The following is a 10,702-nucleotide window of genomic DNA, read 5'->3' on the forward strand; positions in this document are numbered from 1 at the left end:
TTTTATATAATTTAATTATTGAATTTAAAATATACTTAATTATTTTTTTACAAAAATAATAATTTTTATATATTGAAAATTATTTATTTTGAAACCTTTATATTTTTTATTTGGAAGTTACTCACACATAATATAACTTCATATATTATATTAAAAGAGTGATAGTGAAGCATGAGGTCAAGTCAAGTGTCATATAGAGAAAATGCTACTTCGCACTTTAAAGGCTAAAATTTAACTAGATTTTATGGCAAAATTTAATCTATATCTATATTATAGATTTGTATAGATAATTTGGAGTGCTAAAAAATTAAAAGCTAAAATACACAATATTTAATATTCTTATTAGATTATATCATTTCTAGATTTTGTATATAGATAAAGTCAAAAATAAAAAAAAGATATAGAACAATGAATGAATTCCAAGTAAAGGAGTATTAAATTAATAATCAACTTTGTTAGGAGTAGGAAATTAATATTATCTATGTTATATTAAAGGAGGTAATAAGCAAGGACATTAAATCTAAAAATAAAATAATAAAAAAATCACATGATAGTGCAATCATAGTGAGTAACAAATAAATCAATAACGATAAAGAAACAAAAGAAGAAAAAATGGTATGAAATATAAAATGATAACATTTATTAGAATTTCAAATCAGAAAGCGTTTTTGAGTTAAAATGACAAAGATGGAGCTTTAAATTATTTTAAAATAATAATAATAAAAATTCTAAGACTTTTGAATTTGATCTAAAATTTATCCCATTGCATATCGTGAAAATAATAAATTTTATATAATTTAATTATTAAATTTTAAATATACTTAATTATATTTTTTACGGAAATAACTATTTTTATATATTAAAATTATTTACTTTGAAACCTTTATATTATTTATTTGGAAGTTGCCCACACATAATATAACTTCATATATTTCTATTATATAGAAAAGCTAAGAATGTGTAACGACCCGGCCAGTCGTTTTAAAAGTAATAGCCCCGATCCCCTATTTATTGTTTCCCCTGCATCTATTTCTGCTATTGTGACTTGTCGGGAGACTTCGTTTTGGTTTTTGGAGTGTTCCGGGACACTTAGTCCCTAAAACGGGAGTTTAAGTCTTAAGATTTTGACTGTAGTCGGAACTGTATGAAGACGACTCCGGAATGGAGTTTCGTTGGTTCCGTTAGCTCCATTGGGTGATTTTGTTCTTAGGAGCGTGTCCGAATTGTGTTTTGGAGGTCCGTAGCCCATTTAGGCTTGAAATGGCAAAAGGCAAATTTTTGAATATTTGGACCGGTAGTGAAAATTTTGATATCGGGATCGGATTCCGATTCCAGAAGTTATAGTAGGTCCGTAATATTGAATATGACTTGTATGCAAAATTTGGGGTCAATCGAACGTGGTTTGGTTGGTTTCGACATCGGTTGTCGAATTTGGAAGTTTCAAGTTCTTTAAGTTTGAATCGGAGGATGATTTGTGATTTTAGCATTGTTTGATGTGGTTTAAAGGCTCGACTAAGTTTGTATGGTTGAGGTCACAAGGGGACCTCAGGTGAGTTTCTGATGATTATCAGATCATTTTTGGACTTGAAAGATTTTTCTGGTGCTGGTTCTGCTGTAATCGCACTTGCACAAGGCTGCCCGCAGGTGCGAGCAAATTGGCGCAGAAGCGGATTTTGGGCAGCCTGAGCTGAGACCGCAGGTGCACAAAGAATTTCTGCAGGCGCGCACGCGCAGGTGCGGCCCTTTATCACTGGTGTGGAGGCAGAAGGGGGTAAGTGATTTGCGCAGATGCGCACATTTTCCGCACAAGCGCACACGCAGGTGCGAGCCTAGGCTCCGCAGGTGCGAAAATACCTAGGCAATGGTTAAAACCGAAGGGCTTCGCGATTTTTGTCATTTTAGACTTTGCAAACTCGGTTTAGGGCGATTGTTTAGAGCATTTTCAAGAGATTTCTTGAGGTAAGTCCCTTGTGCTTATTTTGATCAATAATCTTGCTTCCCCATTTATTTTTTCATCTAGTTAGTGTGTATTTAAGGTGGAATTTGGGAGTTGAGACTAAGGATTTGGAAAGTTTGAATTGTGGATTTGAAGGACCATTTGGTGTCAGATTTTAGTAAATTTGATATGGTTAGACTCGTGAGTGAATGGGCTTTCGGATTTTGTGACTTTTACCCGATTTCGAGTCGTGGGCCCGGGTCGAATTTTTAGGGTGAATTTCGGAATTTTTGTTAATGTATTGATTTAATTAATTAGATGAGTCTATTATAGTTGTATTTATAATATGTAATTGCTTTTGGCTAGATTTGGGCCATTCTGAGCCGGATATTAGGGGGAAAGTCATTCTTACCGATTAATTGAGCTTGGTTCGAGGTAAGTGGCTTGCCTAACTTTGTGGGAGGGGGGGGAGGGGGAACTCCCCATAGGATTTGTACTGTTTTTGATATATGAGCGCTGTGTACATGAGGTGACGATTATGTACACGGGCTAATTGTGTAAAAACCCGAATTTCTACTAAGTAATAACCTGATTTCTTTCTTATTTGAGTTTCATCAGCATGTGTAGTATCCTTCTAGATTAGAATAGCATGTCTACTTGCCCTAACTGTTTACTTGAACTACGTGCAGTATGTTTAGTGAATTTACCTGTTTTTCCTTAACTAGTACTTAGGTTGAACTGTAGCATTTCGTGCCGTGACTGTTGAATTCTATTGTTTAGCTGCATATTTACTTTGGGACTACAGAACGGTATTCCGGGAGATCCCCCTGTACTGCATATTTACTTTGGGACTACGGAACGGTATTCCGGAATATCCCCATGTACTGCATATTTACTTTGGGACTACAGAACGGTATTCCGGGAGATCCCCCTGCACTTTTACGTTTGGAACTACGAGACGGTATCTCGGGAGATTCCCTGTTGTTATCTCTATGTACTGAGCTGTTGTTTTCTATGAATTCATTCTTTGTTAAATTTCAGCACTTGTTTTACTACAATATTTCATTCTGTCTTAGTTTATTATTTATATACCAATAGGGACGTGACCTGATCTTGTCACTACTTGACTTAGTTTAGGCTTGGCACTTACTGGGTACCGTTGTAGTGTACTCATGCTACTCTTCTGCACATATTTTGTGTGCAGATCCAGGTACTTGTTATCAGCCCCGCTACTAGATGAGAGTGCTTGTTGGTGTACAGAGACTTCAAGGTATATTTTCCGCATCCGCAGACCTCGGAGTCCCCCTCTATTCCCTCCTATGTCATTTACCTTCCTTACTTCTATTATTAGATTTTGGTGTATAGAGATACTAGTTTCTTTCTCTAGCTTGTGACTTATTATGTTCCGGGTTTTGGAATTTCTGTGTATTTTTGAATAGTTGGTTATTGTACATGCCAGGCGGCATGGTACCCAGTTATGTTGTTACTGCTACAGTTAGTTAATAAATTTATGTTTTCATTTTATTATTCAGCAAATGTTAGGCTTACCTAGTCGTAGAGACTAGGTACCGTCACGATGACATATGGAGGGGAAATTTGGGTCGTGACAAGTTGGTATCAGAGCTCTAGGTTCATAAGTGTCGTGAGTCACAAACCGGTTTATTAGAGTCTCGCGGATCGGTACGAAGATATATGTACTTATCTTCTGAAGGCTATGGAACTGTTTGGAAAATTTCACTACGTGATTCCTTGTCGTGCGAAAATTGTCGACTTCAAAAATTCTAAATGTCTGTATTATATTCTCTCACAGATGGTGAGGACACGTATAAACGGATGTGATGACAGGCACCCCCGCCCCCTGCTAGAGCCGCGAGAGGTCAGAGCCGGGGTAGAGGCAGAGGACGTCCACGTGGTGCAGCCAGATCACCCGCACGAGCTGCTACAAAAGAGCCCCCAGTAGCTCCAGATGGAGGGCAGACACTTGAGGCACCTGTTTCTCCACCAGCCCTCCAGGAGACTCTAGCCCCGTTTCTGAGCATGTTCAGCACCTTAGCTCAGGATGGATTGATTCCTCTTGCTCCTGCCACATCTCAGGCCGGGGGAGGAGCACAGACTCCCGTCGCCGGTACTCCAGAGCAGCGGATTCAGGTCGACCAGGTTCCAAAGATTGTACCAATGTAGCCGGTAGCTCCAGCTCAGCCCGAGGTTAGGGTAGCAGCTTCTAAGGCAGAGCAACTTAGATTTGAGAGGTACAAGAAGTACCGCCCACCTACCTTCAGCGGATTGGCTACAGATGATGCTCAGGATTTTCTGGAGGAGTGTCATCGTATTCTCCGTACTATGGGCGTAGCGGAGACGAGTGGGGTTTCTTTTACTACATTCCAGCTTAGGGGAGAAACCTATCAGTGGTGGCGTGCTTATGAGTTGAGTAGTCCGGTTGAGGCAGCTTCACTTACATGGACTCAGTTCTCGGACATGTTTTTGATAGAGTATGTCCCTTAGAGCCTCAAGGACTCATGGCCGTGTCAGAGTATGCAGTCCGCTTTAGTGATTTGGCCCGACATGCACCGGCTTTGGTTGCCACAGTTCGAGAGAGGGTTCGACGGTTTATTGAGGAACTCCACCCCAGCATCCGGATTAGTATGGCCAGAGAGTTGGAGATGGATATTTCCTATCAGTAGGTTGTGAGTATTGCCATGAGATTGAAGGGCATGCTTGCCCAGGATAGAGAAGAGAGGGAGGCCAAGAGGTTAGAGACTGGTTATTATTCTAGAGCTCGTGTCCCAGCAGCTCGCCATAGTAGGGGTTATGTGAGCCACCCCGTTCATTCAGCTCTTCCAAGCCGCCAGCGGTGTTCCAGCTCCTTCTAGACCCCCATGAGCCTTATTATGCACCGCCACTATCTAGTGTGCCTCATGCACGGGGTGTTCCTAGCGGCCAGTCCAGCAGATCTGGCCCGAGCCAGCCACAACAACCACGTCCTCCCAAAGCTTATTTTGAGTATGGAGACACTCGCCATGTAGTGAGGGATTGCCACAGGATTAGGAGGACCTCCACAGACTTCTCAGCCACAACGTGCTCCACAGGGTCCTCAGGCTATGATTACAGCACCAGCTGCCACCCCACCTGCTCAGCCAGCTCGAGGTAGAGGTCGGGGAGGTAGAGGTCGCCCTAGATGGGGAGGCCAGGCCAGATATTATGCACTTCCTGCTCGTACAGAGGCAGTTACTTCTGATTCTGTCATTACAGGTATTGTTCCGGTCTGTCATAGAGATGCGTCGGTATTATTTGACCCAGGCTCTATATATTCTTATGTGTTCTCTTATTTTGCCCCGTATTTGGGCGTATCTCGGGATTCTTTGAGTTCCCCTATTTATGTGTCTACTCCTGTGGGAGATTCTCTTGTTGTGGACCATGTGTATCAGTCGTGTTTGATTGCTCTTAGTGGTTTTAAGACCAGAGTCGATTTATTATTGCTCAGCATGGTGGACTTTGATATTATTTTGGGCATAGACTGGTTGTCGCCCCATTATGCTTTTCTTGATTGTCACGCTAAGACCGTGACGCTGGCTATGCCAGGATTTCCGCGATTATAGTGGAGAGGTACCTTAGAGTATACTCCCAAAAGAGTTATTTTATTTCTTAAAGCTCAACGAATGGTTGAGAAGGGGTGTGATGTGTATCTAGCTTATGTGAGAGATATCAGTATTGATACCCCTACAATTGAGTAAGTTCCAATAGTGAGGGAATTTCCAGATGTGTTCCCAGCTGATCTTCCGGGCATGCCGCCCGACAGAGATATTGATTTTGGCATTGATTTGTTGTCGGGCACTCAGCCCATCTATATTCCTCCATATCATATGGCTCCTCCTGAGTTAAAGGAGTTGAAGGAGCAGTTACAGGAATTGTTTGGTAAGGGCTTCATTCGGCCCAGTGTGTCACCTTGGGGTACTCTTGTCTTATTTGTGAAGAAGAATGATGGTTCTATGTGGATGTGTATTGATTACCGCCAGTTGAACAAAGTCATAGTGAAGAATAGGTATCAATTGCCTCGTATTGATGACTTATTTGATCAATTACAGGGTGCCAGATTGTTTTCCAAGATTGACTTACATTCAGGATATCATCAGTTAAAGATTCGTGAGCCAGATATCCCAAAGACTGCTTTCAGGACCAGATATGGTCACTATGAGTTTCTTGTTATGTCTTTTGGGCTGACCTATGCCCCCAATAACTTTTAGGCACTTGATGCACAATGTGTTCCGGCCTTATCTTGACTCATTCATCATTGTATTTATTGACAACATTATGGTGTACTCTCGGACTCGGGAAGATCATGAGCAGCACCTGAGGACTGCACTTCAGACCTTGAGAGAAAAGAAGTTATATGCAAAATTTTCAAAGTGTGAGTTTTGGCAAGACTCAGTGGCATTCTTGGGTCATATAGTATCGAGTGAGGGGATCCAGGTGGATCCGAAGAAGATTGAAGCAGTGCAGAGTTGTCCCAGACCGTCCTCAGCTACAAAGATCCGGAGTTTTTTTGGTTTGGCGGGGCATTACCGTCGATTTGTAGAGGGTTTCTCATCTATTGCAACACCTATGACTAGGCTGACCCAAAAGGGTGCTCCGTTCAGGTGGACAGGGGAATGTGAGGAGAGCTTTCAGAAGCTCAAGATAGCTTTGACTACGACCCCAGTATTAGCATTGCCTACAGGTTCAGGGTCTTATACTGTATATTATGATGCATCGCGGATTGGTCTCGATGCGGTGTTGATGCAGGATGGTAGGGTGATTGCCTACGTGTCCAAACAGCTGAAGGTGCATGAAAAGAACTATCTTGTCCACGACCTTGAGTTAGCAGCTATTGTTTATGCCTTGAAGATTTGGCGACATTATTTTTATGGTGTTCCTTGTGTGATTTACACCGATCACCGAAGTTTGCAGCATCTGTTCAAGCAGAAGGATCTTAATTTGCGTCAGATGAGGTGGTTGGAGCTGCTTAAGGATTATGATATCACCATTTTGTACCACCCTGGGAAGGCCAATGTGGTGGCCGATGCTTTGAGTCACCGGGCAGAGAGTTTGGGGAGCTTAGCATATCTACCAGCAGCAGAGAGGCCCATGGCGTTGGATGTTTAGGCCTTAGCCAACCAGTTTGTGAGATTGGATATTTCTGAGCCGAGTCGAGTATTGGCTTGTGTGGTCTCTCGATCTTCTCTTTATGATTGTATCAGGGAGCGTCAGTATGATGACCCCCAGCTGTTTGTCCTGAAGGACACGGTCCAGCACGGTGATGCTAATGAGGTCACTATTGGAGATGATGGTGCATTGAAGATGCAGGGCAGGCTATGTGTGCCCAATGTATATGGTTTGCGTGAGTTGATTCTCCAGGAGTCTCACAGTTCGCGATACTCTGTTCATCCGGGTACCGCAAATATGTATCAGGACTTGAGGAAGCATTACTGTTGGAGGAGGATGAAAAAGGACATAGTAGAGTATGTGGCCCGATGTCTAAATCGCCAACAGGTGAAGTATGAGCATCAGCGGCCAGGTGGGTTGCTTCAGAAGTTAGAGATTCCGGAGTGAAAATGGGAGCGAATCACTATGGATTTCGTTGTTGGGCTACTACGGACTCAGTGGAGGTTTGATTCAGTTTGGGTGATTGTGGATAGGCTGACCAAGTCAGCTCATTTCATTCCTATGATGACTACCTATTCTTCCGAGTAGCTAGCTCGAATCTACATCTGTGAGATCGTCAGGCTTCATGGCGTATCGATATCTATCATCTCTGACCAGGGTACTTAGTTTACATCACGGTTTTGGAGAGCTTTACAGCATGAGTTGGGTACTCCGGTTGAGTTGAGCACAACATTTCACCCTCAGAAGGTCGGGCAGTCCGAGCGCACTATTCAGATATTAGAGGATATGCTCCGTGCGTGTGTGATAGATTTTGGGGGTGCTTGGGACCAGTTCTTGCCACTTGCGGAGTTTGCTTACAACAACAGTTATCAGTCTAGCATTCAGATGACATTGTATGAGGCTTTGTATGGTAGGCGATGTCGGTCCCCAGTGGGTTGGTTCGAACCCGGCGAGGCCAGATTATTGGGTACGGACTTGGTTCAGGATGCCTTGGAAAAGGTTAAGGTGATTCAGGATAGACTTCGCATAGCCAAGTCTACACAGAAAATTTATGCGGATCGGAAGGTTCGTGATGTGGCATTCATGGTTGGAGAGCGAGTCTTGCTCCGGGTTTCGCCTATGAAGGGCGTTATGAGGTTTGGAAAGAAGGGCAAGCTGAACCCAAGGTTCATTGGTCCATTTGAGGTGTTGCGGAGAGTTGGGGGGTTGCCTATGAGCTTGCCTTGCCTCCCAGTCTAGCAGGAGTTCGTCCGGTATTCCATGTTTCTATGCTCCAGAAGTATCACGGCGATCCGTCACATGTGTTGGATTTCAGCTCAGTCCAGTTGGACAAGGATCTATCTTATGTTGAGGAGCCAGTGGCTATTTTAGATAGGCAGGTGAGAAAGCTAAGATCAAAGAACATTGCTTCCGTGAAGGTTCAGTGGAGGGGACAACCGGTCGAGGAGGCGACTTGGGATACTGAGCAGGATATGCACAACTGTTATCCTCGTCTTTTCACCACTTCAGATGTGTCTCTATACTCGTTCGAGGATGAACGACTGTTTTAAGAGAAGGAGAATGTAACGACCCGACCAGCCGTTTTAAAAGTAATAGCCCCGACCCCCTATTTACTATTTCCCACGCATCTATTTCTGCTATTGTGATTTGTCGGGAGGCTTTGTTTTGGTTTTTGGAGTGTTCCGGGACACTTAGTCCCTAAAATGGGAGCTTAAGTCTTAGAATTTTGACAGTAGTCGGAACTATGTGAATATGACTCCGGAATGGAGTTTCGTCAGTTCTATTAGCTCCGTTGGGTGATTTTGGACTTAGTAGCGTGTCCGGATTGTGTTTTGCAGGTCCGTAGCCCATTTAGACTTGAAATGGCGAAAGTTAAATTTTTGGAGATTTGGACTGGTAGTGAAAATTTTGATATCGGGGTCGGATTCCGATTCTGGAAGTTGGAGTAGGTCTGTAATATTGAATATGACTTGTATGCAAAATTTGGGGTCAATCGGACGTGGTTTGGTTGGTTTCGGCATCGGTTGTCGAATTTGGAAGTTTCAAGTTCTTTAAGTTTGAATCGGAGGATGATTTGTGATTTTAGTGTTGTTTGATGTGGTTTAAAGCCTCGACTAAGTTCGTATGGTATTTTAGGACTTATTGGTATGTTTGGTTGAGGTCCCGGGGGCCTCGGGTGAGTTTCGGATGGTTATCATATCATTTTGGGACTTGAAAGATTTTTCTGGTGCTGGTTCTACTGTAATCGCACCTGCGCAAGGCTGGCCGCAGGTGCGAGCAAATTGGTGCAGAAGCGGATTTTGGTTGTATTTATGATATGTAATTGCTTTTGGCTAGATTTAGGCCATTCGGAGTTGGATATTCGGGGGAAAGGCATTCTTACCGATTGATTGAGCTTGGTTCGAGGTAAGTGGCTTGCCTAACTTTGTATGGGGGAACTCCCCGTAGGATTTGTACTATTTTTTATATATGAGCGTCGTGTACATGAGGTGACGAGTACGTACACGGGCTAATTATGTAAAAACCCGATTCTCTACTAAGCAATAACCTGATTTCTTTCTTATTTGAGTTTCATCAGCATGTGTAGTATCCTGCTAGATTAGAATAGCATGTCTACTTGCCTTAATTATTTACTTGAACTACGTGCAACATGTTTAGTGAATTTACTTGTTTTTCCTTAACTGGTACTTAGGTTGAACTGTAGAATTTCGTATCTTGACTATTGAATTCTATTGTTTAGCTGCATATTTACTTTGGGACTACAGAACGGTATTCTGGGAGATCCCCTTGTACTGCATATTTACTTTGGGACTACGAAACGGTATTCCGGGAGATCCCCTATACTTTTACGTTTGGAACTACGAGACGGTATCTCGGGAGATTCCCTATTGTTATCTCTGTGTACTGAGCTATTGTCTTCTATGAATTCATTCTTTGAAAAATTTCAGCACTTATTTTACTACAATATTTCATTATGTCTTAGTTTATTATTTATATACCAGTAGGGCCCTGACCTGATCTCGTCACTACTCGACCGAGGTTAGGCTTGACACTTATTGGGTACCGTTGTGGTGTACTCATTCTACTCTTCTGTACATATTTTGTGTGCAGATTTAGGTACTTCTTATCAGCCCCGCTACTAGCTGAGAGTGTTTGTTGTTGTACGGAGACTTCAAGGTATATTTGTCGCGTCCGCAGACCTCGGAGTACCCCTCTATTCCCTACTATGTCATTTACCTTCCTTACTTCTGTTATTAGATTCTGTTATATAGAGATACTAGTTTTCTTCTATAGCTTGTGACTTATGATGTTCCGAATTTTGGAATTTCTGTGTATTTTTGAATAGTTGGTTATTATACATGCCAGGAGGCAATGTACCCAGTTATGTTGTTATTGCTACAGTTAGTTATTAAATTTATATTTTTATTTTATTATTCCGCAAAATATTAGGCTTACCTAGTCATAGAGACTAGGTACCGTCACGACGTCATACGAAGGGAAAATTTGGGTCGTGACAAAATGGTCGACCAAGCGCAAATTTGGCATTTTACTCTACCATTTTATTTTATTTTGACATAATTCTAGAACCTTCCTCTGCTTTCATAAACCTAATTTCTTCATCTTTAG

This window comes from Nicotiana tabacum, chromosome 24 (assembly GCF_000715075.1).
Source record: "Nicotiana tabacum cultivar K326 chromosome 24, ASM71507v2, whole genome shotgun sequence".
NCBI lineage: Eukaryota > Viridiplantae > Streptophyta > Magnoliopsida > Solanales > Solanaceae > Nicotiana > Nicotiana tabacum.